Source organism: Podarcis raffonei, chromosome 9, assembly GCF_027172205.1.
Source record: "Podarcis raffonei isolate rPodRaf1 chromosome 9, rPodRaf1.pri, whole genome shotgun sequence".
Lineage (NCBI taxonomy): Eukaryota > Metazoa > Chordata > Lepidosauria > Squamata > Lacertidae > Podarcis > Podarcis raffonei.
In genome coordinates, this window is record NC_070610.1 from 58,976,689 (window position 1) to 58,991,829 (window position 15,141).

Here is a 15,141-nt window from a genome sequence, read left to right on the forward strand (position 1 = left end):
TATTATTATTTATTATTATTACTCAATTGGGAGCCGCCCAGAGTGGCTCAACCAGATGGGCAGGGTATAAATAATTATTATTATTATTATTATTATTATTATTATTATTATTATTATTATTATATCAGCTATGCTCTACCTCCTACAGTTGGAGGCAGACATGCCGCTAGATATCAGTTGCTAGAAACCACAGGAGGAAAGAGTGCTCTTGTATTCGAATCCTGCTTGCTGGTGTCTTACAGGCAACCATTCAGCCACTGTGTGCACAGGTTGCTGAACTACATGGACCGCTGGCCTGATCCAGCAGGCTCTTCTTGTGTTCTTAACCTCATTCTGCCTTCAGCTATCCAGCCCACACCAGCCTGCCTTTGTTCTTACAAACAGTCTTGGTGGCGGCTGCACTGTCTGTCAGCTTCCTCCTCTTCATTTTCAGTCTTGCCTTTGTAGAACTCAGCAGGGAAGAGGAGGAAGACAAAACTGGAATTTGTTGGCTGTGTGTGTCATTCTTGTGGGATATTGCAGCCAAAGATGCTAGTTAGTGCATGACCCGAGAACTCTGTTCCTAGAGTCAGTTAGGTCATGCCCCCTCACCTCCAGTGCGGGAGGAAGTGAAGCTTCTCTTCCTTTCCTCACTCCCTCTTCACTCCATGTAACCAACCAGGTAGGATGTTTGAAACTATATTTCTGTATTTTGTACCCAAGAGTATTCTACCCGTGTTCTCCTTGCTGCTGCATGGAATAACGCATGAATCAGACCTTGGATTTTATTTTTATTTTTTTATTAAATATTTATTGGCATTTTCAAGAAACACACCACAGACAAAAACAAGAAATAAACAAACCAAAACAAAAACAAAAATACATAATATTCAAAACTAAACAACAACAGAAAAATAGAAAAAACACATAAAGTTTCTGATACTTATTATTCTTAACCTTATTTCTCAGACCTCCTCACACCTCCCCTTCTTGTATTCCAATTTAAATTGTCAGTTCAGCAAGTCCTTAACTTATTTCTTTACCTTAACTTAAACATTTATTCTAACATACTATTATTTTACTTTGCTTCTTTTTTCCATTTCCTTAATTTATTTTTAACAATCTTATTTTCAATTAATTTAAGAAAAAAACACACCAATTTTACCTTATTAAAAACACACATCAATACTTATACCTCATTAATTATTCTTCAACCTTTTTCCTAAAGTCGACCGAAATTTCCCTTCCACGATTTACCCAATTTCCTTACCATTAAGTAAATATAAAAAGCAAATTATCCTTATGTGCCCTTTGGATTCCCAACCTCCACCCACCCTTTTCCCGGTTCCAGTCCCCAACCAATATCCATCAGTCTTTATGTTATTTATTTAGCCTGGAGATCTCACGTCTGAGGCCCTTATATCTCTCTCAGTTCCTTTCTGCCGGTCTCTTTGATGGTCCTTGATGTTAAGCCCCAAGTCTCAGAGAGGCTCCGGCCCAACAGAATCCATGTTGCTTCCAGCCAGTCCTCCATACTTAGAAGCAAAGCCTATGGGGTGCTCCAACTCTTGTTTCAAATTTCTTACAGATCCAAATGTCCCCAAAGCTCCAGCTTTCACCTTCAGCAAATTTGTAATCCTCAGGTCTTCAGATCTCCTCCAGAGGAGATCTCTCCATTTTCCAGACTCCCATTCAGACCAGGCTTTCCACATCCAATTTTTATTGTCCTTTTTTATCATCATGTCAGGCCTCATATTGTAACTCTCCTTTAACTCCTGCAAATCTCCTGCTCCTCCTTCATTTTCTTCAAAAACAACACATTGCTCCATCGTTTCTACACTTTCAGTTTCATTTATTTGTTCAGTTGAATAGGCTTCCTGTTTCAAGTCCTTATCAGGCTCAAAACTGTTGTTTACTGTCCAGTATAGTAGTGATACCTTCGTAGACAAAGCATTGTATTCATCTTTCAAGTTTCCCAAGAGAACGAGTGCTCTGTCCAATTCTGCTTGGAATTTATATACTCCAGTCATTTTTGTAGTGTAGTGTCCCTATTACCCCTCTAGGGGGATTTTAGTTCCTTAATGTTCTTTTCAACTCAAAACCAAAAGTCCAGTTATTTTGTATCAGCCCTCCTTGTTTTCAACAAAGTTGCATCAAATAAACCAGCAGAAACAGCAGAAACAATGTTCTCTTTTTCCAGCTGACAACTAGCTGACTAACAGCTCACTTGACAGCTGTCAAAATCTTCCATACAACAGGCTTTCTCATAGGACGTTCCCGGGTCTCGGGGGGGTGAGATTTCAGTCCCCAAATTCTTTTTATCCTCCAGTAAATCTTCTTATAGTGTCCAAACCGTGAAATCAAGATCTTTTCATTAAAAACAAGAAGCAGATTCTCTCGACCTTAGCTGCCCAGTCCTTTGCTTTAGATTGTTTACAAAGAGGGGGGGTGACTTCCTTTTTAGCCCCTACCCGCTCGTTCCAAATCCAAAATTAAGTTTTTTAAAGTTCCAATCTCCGTATTACTCACGGGTTTATAATTTAGAGTCCAGTCGGTCTTGGAAGAAGTTGGCGCTCTCTGTCAATGGCTTGCGGCTTCACTCCGTAGGCGAGGGAGTACTCTTAGCACCACGCCTCACCCTGCCTCCGCTCCGAAGCTTTTAAAAAGGCTCCGTCGCGGATTGGGGGGGCGCAAATGGTGCCCGCCGAGTCTCTGTGTTCACAGGCATCCGCGCCTGTGATTTTAAGGGTCTCCGCTTCGCCGCAGCGGCCAGACCCAGACGCTACGGAGCCGATTCCCTCCGGAGCTCGGAGGGAATCCGCCATTAAACAATGGCGCCAACCCGGAAGTCCAGACCTTGGATTTTATAAGTAAAGCATTTTAAACTTGGTTAATGGTGTGTGGTATGTTCATTGCCGTAGGGGTAGAAAGAGGGGTAAGAGCTGTAAGCATACTAAATGGGATACAGAAAGGGGTCTAACAACCTATATTCCCACGCTATACATCTGCTTAACTCAGTGACTGTTTAGAACTTTGTTGGGTGCTCCCCAAACATCCAACCAATTATTTTCTTAATTACCCACATATGGGTCATGGATCTGATTTCCTCCCACAGTTAGTGGCTCTGGCTCCACATTGGACGACCTGCCTTCCACTTCACCAGTTCCAATGCAGGTTGCATAGCAAACTATTAAAAATAGTTTTATAAGTTGTGTGTCTTTGTTTCTCAATTTGATCCCTTCACATAGTTTTGTATGTATTGTGATATTTTATGCATTGTGACTTGCAGTTATTTTTATTGATCATAGTTTTTTAATATTTATTGTAATCGTTAAGAGTGAATTTCTGTTTAATTATTATTTGCTGATGTTCTGAGAGTTAATTTTATTGTGTACTATTATATTCTAATAGATTATTGAATATGACTTTATTTGATATAAGTTGTTCCATTTTAAAGTTATGTTTTATTATGTCTTTCTGTGTTGGATCAGATTATTATTAGGTCCGTGTTCTTTGCTGTATATTTTGTTGCTGTAACCACCTTTTGTGTAGCAATATAGAAAGGTGGTAAACAAATCAAAAGTGAAATGAAAAAAATGAAATGAAACACACACAAAGAGCTTCCCCCATTTGCTGCCCTTCAATATTTGCCACCTGAGGCACCTGCCTCACTATCTAACTCATGGTAGGGCCGGCCCTGATTGCTGCTTAACGTGTTTTGAGTTTCAACCTGGAATGCTATCCTCCAGTAGTTCAGGCAGATCCATTGTTACATGATAACACATTCCATTCATCATTGACTGATACAGTACAAAACATAGTTGGCAGAATACCTTTCAGAAAGATCAGCAGCTCCAAACACATTGGATACATTTTGAAAGATAAATCTATTTATTCACAGTGTCTGGATTTTTGCCTCCAGTTTCTTCAGGCAAGGACAGTGTATTGCAGAGTAAATTAATGATACACAGAGTAAGTAGGAAAGAGCCTCCAGATTTGTGTAACAGATATGAATGGTGCAGTTTAAGAACAGAAAGTGAGGCTCCCATTCAGATCAGTGCTAACCTGTGTCCATGCTTTCCATTTTCCCTTGTTTCTTTCCTCTTCTTAATTCTGCCCATGACTGAAAGCACTGGAAATGTATCTCTGAAGCTACCGAATCTTGCTAAGCCGCCTTTGATCTGGGCTGCTTTTCTGCACAGCAACAGATGCACAGAACCTGCTGAGCAGAGCAGAAGACTTTTTATTGCTTTCCCATTCACTACATAAACATCATTAGATGCCAGTGATGAAATCCCGGCCTTTATTGAACGAAAGGGATCGCTGAAGAAAGGAAACGGAAGAAAGTGAATGAGTGGTCAGAGCAGAATTTTTAAAAATGAAACCCAAAGTGCAGGGGGCTGAGATATTGAGGAGAGATGCTATATTCCTGTTGGGTCACCATGACCCTTCTGAGACTTCTGAGTTACTTAAAGCTAATCCATACTCCTGTCCTTATGTATTACAAACTTGGTATGCCAAGCCAGCAAGCCCTGACCCAAAGTCCTTGGAGGATGAACCAGACACCCCACAGCTGGAGGAGCTCAGAAGAGGAGGTAGAGTCCCCTAGAATGAGTGCTGAAGATCCCATTGAGGGACTCTCTGGATGAAGAGCCCTTGGATATGTTAGAGGAGGATGGGACAGAGAGGCCACCACCCCAGCCCTTGAGAACACTGGTGCCAAATAGTCCAGGTCCAAGCCGAAGACAGACAACAGCATGTGTCTATGTGTGTATCCTCATGAGGGGACTTGATGGGCCATTGACCTGATTCCTCAGCCTCTTCTCATGTCATTGATCTCTAGCAGCAAAATATATTGGGCTGGTCCATCCAGCCAAGTATCCTGTCTCTGATGACTACCAGGAACTCTGCAACAGTTCCTGAACTAACTCCCATTACTCAAGGCCTTTTTCACTCAGCTAGGAAAGTGTTTTTACCTGTTGTTTGGATGCGCATGCCAAATTTGTTAACAACATGTTAGTAAAGAACTGCCAGCAGGTGGTGCGATTAGAGATATAGCTGGATACCCACCAGATGCATATCACGGCTTCCTTTTAAAACCACCACCATGAAAAGTAACCTTACAATCAACTGTAATGCTAAATTAAGGATATGATTTGAAAACATGAAGAAATGTTTGGAGAACTTTCAAAGAATATAGTTTTAAATCACAAACAAATGCAAACAACAACAATCAGGTTTTGCCCTTTTCAGTATTTTCACCCAACTCTTATATCCTTTTTCGCCTCATTCCTAAACAACATTTACCTGGAAATATGTCTGATTGGTTTTATTTCCTGCTAAGCGGCTGCAACCTTAAACTTGGAAATCAAGGACCCAAACCAACGGTTTGTTATGAATTGCTTCCCATGAGGCAACTCAAAGCGATTTACAGAGTAATAAAAACAGTTTTAAATTTGTTTTATATGTATAAAATCAATGTTGTTCTGTGGAATGTGGTGGATTATGCCCCAAATGTTTTAGAGGAGGGGTGGCTGATCTGTAGCCCACATCTGGTTCCCCCAAGAGGGATTTTGTGGCCCTTAAGAACTGAACATTTGATTTAAAAAATAGTAATAAGTTTTTGGGGTTTTTAATACTGCTCCCATTGATACCCTGCCATGATGCCATGAAGCCATTTCCCTTTTGGCGTGTTCAGACCCAGAGACCTCCCCCCTAAATAAACACACATTTGATTCAAATTTTAATTTTGGTTTTTGGCAGAATTTAGGCCACAACTTTATTGATTACAAAAAGTGAGTGGTTGCATAGGCTCTGGTTCAACTAGCTCACTGCACCATTGCAGGTAGCACTGACCCAGAGCTCTATCATAGGTCGGCCAAGTGTGAACACCTGAGGTAGGTAGAAATCCCGGGAACGGACTATGTCCACTCCCCAGATGCTCCCCTGGAGTCAGGCATGGGCACAACCCCCTCTCGGGGGTTGACCAAACCATCAAGTCCCTGAATTCCTTTAACAGAATACCTTTCACATAGGGATGGCGAGAGCGTTCTCCCATCCCTATCACCTGAACCAGTGCCTATCCACAACCTTACAAGTTGTGACAATTTGCTACGCGGCAGGCGAAACCCAAATGGCACCAGCCAATCAGTCAAGTGGGGAAAATTCCTGCCGTGCCCCTGCCCAACGACAGACGACACACGACTGAATAGCAAGGTCAATCACAGAATGCCCTAAATATAGGGAGAGGTGGGCAAGTGTTCCGATGCATGAGCCGAAAGAGGAAGCTCTGGGTCACGTGCATGGATATATATAGGTCCCTCGATCCGTTTAGACTGCACCCCATTGGCCAGATTAAACCCAGCTATAAGGGACCTACCAATCGGACATTGTGGCTGTCCAATATACCCACCCACAACCAAGAGGTCAGTCTCCAGGTCTTACTGCAACATATGCCCTCTTTGAGGGAGGACACGCTTTTCCATTCATTTTTCTTTTACTCACTGTTCCCATGCATGCCTATACAGATTGCTGTAGTTGTCAAGGCCCCTAAACGTGTCCCTTAAAAATATTATCATGTATCTATCTGACCACCTTATGTGTCCCTTGGTATGATTTCAAAGGATTTTTGTGACACCCCCACCATCTTTTAATTAAAACAAAACAAAATAAAACTAGCTATTTCCACTTTCACACTTCGGTCACACCTTCTTTAATATGTGCCCCCCTCCCTGGAGGGTTGTCCAAGAGACAATCCAACCTTCAGCCCTAAAAAAGTTAGTCATTCCTGTTTAGGATTTGACAAAAACACCTGTACAGTTGTCTTTTTTTTTTAAAAAAAAAGATATTCAAGGAAATATAACTTGTGATTTAGTTTAAAAGGCAATTAACATTGGCAAGTCATCTTTATTATGTTTGTTCCCTGTTATATCAAAGATGAATTGTACACCTGTCTAAGTTGTTTTATTGTTTCTAAAGTTTATAGGAATGGTTTTTATTGTTTTTAGAACTTGTATTTTTTATCTTGTTGTACAGCAACTTTGATGGCTTCAGTATGTGAGGCAATTAATAATAATAATAATAATTAATACCCCACCCATCTGGCTGGGTTTTCCCAGCCACTCTGGGCAGCTTCCAGCAGAATATAAAAACATAATAAAAATTGTGCCCTGAATTCTCAACCCCAGATAAATCTTGAAGTCCTGAACTCAGTATCGGGAAACCAAAGATATTTTTTATTATTTAGATATATATATATATATATATATATATATATATATATATATATATATAGGAACCCCAGCTGCAGAGACTAATCCTATGGTCAAGGTGTAAGAGCTGATGTTGGGCCAGGATTTAACCATGATCTTACATTCCGCAAGGAGCGAAGTCAAAGCTCAGTAGCAGTAAGGGAGAAAACAAAGAAGACCAAACATAGCAACAACACCCACAGAGTCCCTGGCAACTATACTACCAGTCACCAATCACAATGTCACTCTCCCACATATCAGCCATGCCTGGAAGGCGCCAATCATTATGTGACAAAGGCGGAAAGATTGTGATGTGACACATCATGCAAACCTGCCCAAACCCTCCCCCAGATGCAATTCACAAGCGGGCTGTCAGGAGCATCCCACAGCACATTTACTATTACAGACTTCCGCAGCTCATTGGCTTGAATGTAGAGCCTACTGGTAACAGGCTTCCCCAGGATGTGAGTTTGATCATCAAACTGCACTGCTTGTATTGGAGCTTGTGAGACCCGAGAATTCATGGACAGGGAACCAGGGATGCTGCAAAAGTAAAGGCGCAAGGGACAATCCTATTATGCGGCTGGTAGCTCAGTGGGAATGGGTAGCTCAGTGGGTAGCTCAGTGGGAATCCTATTATGTGGCTGGTAGCTCAGCTCTCAATGTACGGAAGTGAGAGCTGGACCATAAAGAAGGCTGATTGCCGAAGAATTGATGCTTTTGAATTATGGTGCTGGAGGAGACTCTTGAGAGTCCCATGGACTGGAAGAAGATCAAACCTATCCATTCTGAAGGAAATCAGCCCTGAGTACTCACTGGAAGGACAGATCATGAAGCTGAGGCTCCAATACTTTGGCCACCTCATGAGAAGAGAAGACTCCCTGGAAAAGACCCTGATGTTGGGAAAGATGGAGGGAACAAGGAGAAGGGGACGACAGAGGACGAGATGGTTGGATAGTGTTCTTGAGGCTACCAGCATGAGTTTGACTAAACTGTGGGAGGCAGTGGAAGACAGAAGTGCCTGGCGTGCTCTGGTCCATGGGGTCACGAAGAGTCGGACACGACTAAACGACAACAACAAAGCTCAGTGGGAAACAAGAGGTGTTGATTTCACACCTGTTCATTTGTGGGAAGTGCAGCCTTCTACAGAACAGGCAAATTTCTCAGTTTCTGGGCCTGGAAAATGTCGGCGCAAGGAACAAATGTTGTATAAAAAGGAGCCTTCCTGGATGCCAGGATCCAAGTTTGGGGCAAGTACTCTATGGTTAGATTTAAAATCACTAAATATGCAGCAAAGTGAAGCATGTAAACATACGCTATTAAGGCTTTAAAATATGACCTTGTGAGTTCCCAAACTTCCCTCTTCCCCCAGCATAGGAAAAGGCCACACATTTCGCAAGTTAAAAAATGGTTTACTGACATGCTTTTCAAAGGTCTGATTCATGTGCTTTTGCATACAGCATTGAAGGAAAAGTTGCATAGGCAGTAAAACTGGCTTAGTTACAGTGGTGAGAGTTCCTAAATTATTGGTATAGGAACTAAAGAGTGGCTTGTGAGAGCCATGCAGCTAAGCTGGAACAACCAGCTTAGCCTCTTCACATGCTCAGCTTCTGAGGTATACTGAAGGGGAACAAATGCTTGATTACCTAGTCCAGTGGTGGCCAAACTAGGCCCTCCAGCTGTTTTGGGACTACATTTCCCATCATCCCTGACTGCTGGTCCTGTTAGCTAGGGATGATGGGAGTTGTAGTCCCAAAACAGCTGGAGGGCTGAGTTTGGCCACCACTGACCTAGTCCCTATCAATGTGAGCCAAGCCTGTCAGGCAGCTTACTCTACGGTTTTAACTCTTTGTGCATCAATTAGACTTGAGCACAATGGTTATATGAGGCTGGTTATCCCACAGGAACTGCCCACACATAGGACTTATGTCTTGACAGCATATTGGCCCTCATCTATCCTATCACTGCATGGCGACAGTGTATTAGGGTTTGCGCAGCCACACTTGATTCCTGATGTAAGAGAAATAAAACTCTGTTTCATCAGCATAGTGATGACACAGTGCTCTAAATCCCCTAATTCCTGCTTCCAGTGGTTTCGTATAGCGGCAGCTTAGACCACAACTCTCAGGGAACCAACATATAGCCATGTAGTCACAATCTCTGAAACTGGGCCTGTAGATAGGAGCAGAACCACTGGCTCTGACTTGCAGGGCTGGTTGATGGTATCAAACGCTGCCAAGCGGAAGTCAAGTGGCAGGGCCACAATCCTTCTCTCAATAAAGTCCACTCATCAGAATAACCAAGGCTGAGTCAGCCCCCAGCCAATGTCTGAACCCAGTGTGGAAGGGACCAAATAATCTGTTTGCTCCAAGTGTGCTTGCAGTTGAGCCACTCTCAATCCTCTCAAGCACTTGGTGATATATATATATCTGGGTCCATGATGATCCCCCCCCCTTTTGAGATGAAAAGTTCCACCTCCTCATGCAGTGATGCATTCATCACACCCTAGACCCGCCTGATTGCAGCTAGCCTGAATTGACCTCAGCTGGCAAAGATTAGGAGGGCATGCGGTCAGCACAACTGCTACAGGCGCCTTGTCTGCACCCTCGGGGCTCGTAAGCTGAAACAGATCCCAGAAAGCAAGACTAGACAGTTCATCAGATGCATCATCAGGACTTTTCACAACTATGGCATCTCAGTTGTTGCAGAGGTGGCGGGAGTTTATCCTCAAACTGCCTAGCAAATCTGTCAGCTTCCGAGGGCTATAATAATCCCGTTCATTGGGCTAGATGTTAGTAAACCTCACATCACTTGGAATAACTCTGCTGGACACTAGTATTAGAGTGGATTGCATAAATAGATCATAAGTAAAACGCCTGACACAGCTGGAGAAAGTAAGGCACATTCTCCTTTGAGAAGCTGCAGGTTGCTCATTTTGGAATACTGGCTGTTCTTTCAGAATTGTCATCTTCCCAGGCTTTTGACCCTCCCTTTCTTCTCAAATAGCAGGTACATTCTGTTCTCTACTGCTGTAGCTAGGCATAGAACTAAAACAGGCACAATTGATGAAAAATAGAAGTGTTGAAGAGTGATAGTTTTATCAGAAGAACAGAGTAAAGGTGGCATCATGGGGATTTTGCTGCCAAAAGAACACTAAACAGCAAGGATACTGTCTGAGCAGCCTGAACGATCTAGTTTCATCAGTTAATGATGTAACTAATTTTGGTGATGATGTAGGGAAATACGCAAGAAAAAGAAATTCTGGTGCATCAAAGATGCACCACATCACTATATATTGATATGTATCTTTACTAAATTTAGGACATTTTTCTAAATCAATCAATCAATCAATCTCCACTGCCACCAAGTTTAACAAAGATGTATGTACACCATTGACTTCAAATTCAATCAACAAAAGTTAAAATTCAAGTGTACGAAAACGTTCAGAGTTGGAAAAAAAGTCAGAAACAGTGACCAATTGGTGCAGATTCCTAAACCTAACACATAGGGTAATTATTAAGACGTGAGATAACCAAAATATGGCAAAGCGGTGAATTTGTTGTCAGGAGATTCATTAGACCCATTTTACCAAAAATGTATCAGAGGTTTTTTTGTATCTTCAGAGTATCCCTTGTGATTACAGTATTAACCAAACTTCTATGCAATGTTGGTAGGTGGTAGTCAAGCACTAAAGAAAATGAACCACATTCCTAGAAGATGACATGTGAAAAAATGAGGTTCTACATCATCAGAAATCACAAGAGAAGAAGAGCTCCCTCAAGTACTTCATGAATGAATGTGACTACTTGATTCATATGGTGGGCATGTCCAGGGCATGTCCAGGCCTTGTGCATCATGTGGTGATAGCTGGTGCGCATTAATCATGCCAGATGCAGAGTGATCTTAGACTGCCAACACAACTGTCGCTATTGACTTGCAATCATCTGCTATGACACGGCTGAATTATGATTAAAATTATAGTCTTTGGGTGTATCCTGTCATCTGCAGTCGCTCATTCTATGCAGCACAACATAGCACAGTGTTTGAATAGTTAGCAGCTAACATTTAGATTGCCACCTTCAATGGATGTTCTTGGCTGCTAGCAGCGAGATTCTTGATTACAGGATGGTAAAGTATTTTTTAACACTCATATTAGCCACTGGGTGGAGATTACTCAGTATAGGAAGATTGTTTTATTGTGGCATCGCAATATTAAGTGCGGTATTTTCCCCCAACCTATCTTCATGTGGGCTAGAAAATTCCAGTGCTATAAAAAAATACCATGGCCAAGTGGTCTCGGATATTTACTCTGAGATGTTTATGTTGCCATTGTGAACATGCCGTTTCACGTTTCAAACAGATATTATTATTATTATTATTATTATTATTATTATTATTATTATTTATACCCCGCCCATCTGGCTGAGTTTCCCCAGCCACTCTGGGCAGCTCCCAATCAAATGTTAAAAACAGTACAGCATTAAATATTTAAAACTTCCCTGAACAGGGCTGCCTTCAGATGTCTTTTAAAGATAGGATAGCTGCTTATTTCCTTCACATCTGAAGGGAGCGTGTTCCACAGGGTGGGCGCCACTACCGAGAAGGCCCTCTCTCTGGTTCCCTGTAACCTCACTTCTTGCAATGAGGGAACCGCCAGAAGGCCCTCGGCGCTGGATCTCAGTGTCCAGGCTGAACGATGGGGGTGGAGACGCTCCTTCAGGTATACAAGACCGAGGCCGTTTAGGGCTTTAAAGGTCAGCACCAACACTTTGAATTGTGCTCGGAAACGTACTGGGAGCCAATGCAGATCTCTCAGGACCAGTGTTATGTGATCCCAGCAGCCAGTCCCAGTTACCAGTCTAGCTGCCGCATTCTGGATTAACTGCAGTTTCTGGGTCACCTTCAAAGGTAGCCCCACGTAGAGCGCATTGCAGTAGTCCAAGCGGGAGATAACTAGAGCATGCACCACTCTGGCGAGACAGTCCGCGGGCAGGTAGGGTCTTAGCCTGCGTACCAGGTGGAGCTGGTAGACAGCTGCCCTGGACACAGAATTAACCTGCGCCTCCATGGACAGCTGTGAGTCCAAAATGACTCCCAGGCTGCGCACCTGGTCCTTCAGAGGCAGTTACCCCATTCAGGACCAGGGAATCCCCCACACCTGCCCACCCCCTGTCCCCCCAAAACAGTACTTCTGTCTTGTCAGGATTCAACCTCAATCTGTTAGCCGCCATCCATCCTCCAGCCGCCTCCAGGCACTCACACAGGACCTTCACCGCCTTCGCTGGTTCTGATTTAAAGGAGAGGTAGAGCTGGGTGTCATCTGCATACTGATGAACACCCAGCCCAAACCTCCTGATGATCTCTCCCAGCGGCTTCATATAGATATTAAAAAGCATGGGGGAGAGGACGGAACCCTGAGGCACCCAACATATGGGCCTATTTCCTGCAAATAAATTCTAACAAGTGTAAGTCAACCCTAGTACCTGATCCCTCTTCCACTCCACACAACTCTGATCTGAATTTGTATAATTTGCAGTAGAACCAAAACACATTTCGACTGGACATAGCACATGTTGGTTTCCGATGTTATAAGACAGTCAGAGAGAGATCTTATACTCAGGTTATGGTGGCAGAGAAGAAATAGCTCTGCTACCATATGGGATACCATATATGACACCACCAAGACATATGCTGGGACAACGTTCTGCCAATGCAACCATTCCACCACGAAAATAAGACAGTAGGATGGTGGGACAATACTGGGAGGAGGGTGGTGGAAGCACACCCAGGGTAGGCCCAAGACATTTTGGCACCTGAGGTGAATTACAAAATGGCATCCCCTCTCCACCAGGGAAGAAGGGGAGAGTGAAAATCTACATCAGGAATGGAGGCGGGGGAGTGGACTAAGATTTACATTGTGATCTGCTCTCTCTGTGGATCCTGCTGCCTCGCCTCATGGGTGGGCCGGTTCTGCTTATGCCATATATTCCATACAATATGATACCATATCCATACCATAACCATATTCTCAGCAATGGTGCAAGTTTACAACAGCCCTGGACCCTGTGTAAGGAATTTCCTCCCTTGATTTCAAGGGGGGAGGTATATTAAAAATAGACACATCAACAGGACAACTCATAGGATGTAATGGAGCTCAGCACCCAATCACAGCAAGCCACCACCAGTTTACAACCCCACAGGGAAATATTAACTTAAGTGATAAAGGCATGTGACATGGGGCTATGTTTATCTGGCCTCGGGTGGTACCCACTCAGGGTGAAATTCAAGACCTGTTTCCTGGGGGAGTTGAACCAGGTGAAAATGGTTCAGATATGCACCTGCCTGCAGAGTGACTCCACTGCTGTGGACTTGCCCCTTCTGCCCACCAGGCTACTCCAGGGCTGGGGAACTGGCCCAAGGGTGGATCCTGAGATGCCCTGATTCTGTCACTCAATCCAGGCTGACACAGGTATCTCCCTGCCCACGTCCCAAGCTGGTGTGCACAGCAGACTGTGGATGCAGCAGTGCCCCCACCACTCGTTATGCCCTGCTGGGCAGTTACCAGGGTTACAACTGCACCCTTAGAGCTTGCGAGGGACACTCTGCACAAACAGCAGTGAGATCCTGCAGACATTGCTCACACTTCTCTGCCTGTAACTCTAACAGGTACCTCATACGGGGACGCCAGACACAAACAGCCAACAGCAACCACCACACTACTTCCACAACTAGGAGTGCCAGGACAAAGCACACCACACAGGCAAGTAAGGGTAAGTTAAGTACTACTGACAATAATGTCTGTCTCCCATGCCTTCCTTCATCCTACATTTGAATACTGTAACTTTTCTGAACTGTATTGTATTGTTATAATGCTTTTTGTCATGGACAGGTAGGGGGAGTACAGAGTGATGGAGCTGCCGTGGAAACATGCACATTTATCCACAGCACTGAGCTCAGAGGAAATCAGTTTTGCATGTTTGCAACAGATGCTAAAAATGCAGTGCTGGTTGGCGGCATTTGTCCTTTTCACCAAATTATGTGTTCTACAAAACACATATCTACTGAGTAAGCCATACTGTTAAATGTGACCTGAAATTAACAGTAAAGTGTATCATCTGAACACGAGTCTTAGAAATGAGACAGAAGTGTTCAGTAAAGTGCATCATCTGAACACGAGTCTTAGAAGTGAGACAGAAGTGTTCATCTAGTCTCATGATTGGCCTCTTTAAATGAGACATGCAAACCACTTAAGCCTGAATATTTGCTTTGGAATTTGTTACATCTCACTAATTCTAATCTGGGCAAGTGTTGTTTTCCCCCTCTATGTGTTTCAACCCTTCTCACTGACACTGTCTGAAGTGGAAAACAATGGCTTAAAAATAATAATCTTAAAATAAGATAATGGAAATGATATTAGTACATCAATGTGGATCCTGATGCTTTTCCACTGTCCTTTATTGTCCAGTATAGTTAGCCTTTTGTTCCCAGAAAACAGGTATGCTGGCTGTTATGGATGTGTGAAGAGAGGAAATGACTCATACTTGTATCTTCCCACACATACTAGACAATAACCAAAGCAAAATGTGTGTTTCTCTACACATGGAAATTGCACATCTCAGTATGGTGGGAAATTCATTTAGTTCCTCTGCAGGCATTACAAAAGACATCCATGGAACAGAAATCACAGGTCACTTCCTCTTCTTGTAACTGAACATCAAAAACAATAGAATCATAGAGTTGGAAACTGCCTTTTGGTTTCATGGAGGAACTCCAGGGCCAGCACTACCATTAGACAGAGTGAAGCAGCAGCCTTAGGTGGAAGATGCTAGGATGAGGTGCAGCCAGCTGTTGCACAACTTACTGCTGTCAAGTGTGATAGATGCTGTTCTGTCACCAATGATTAAGGAATATC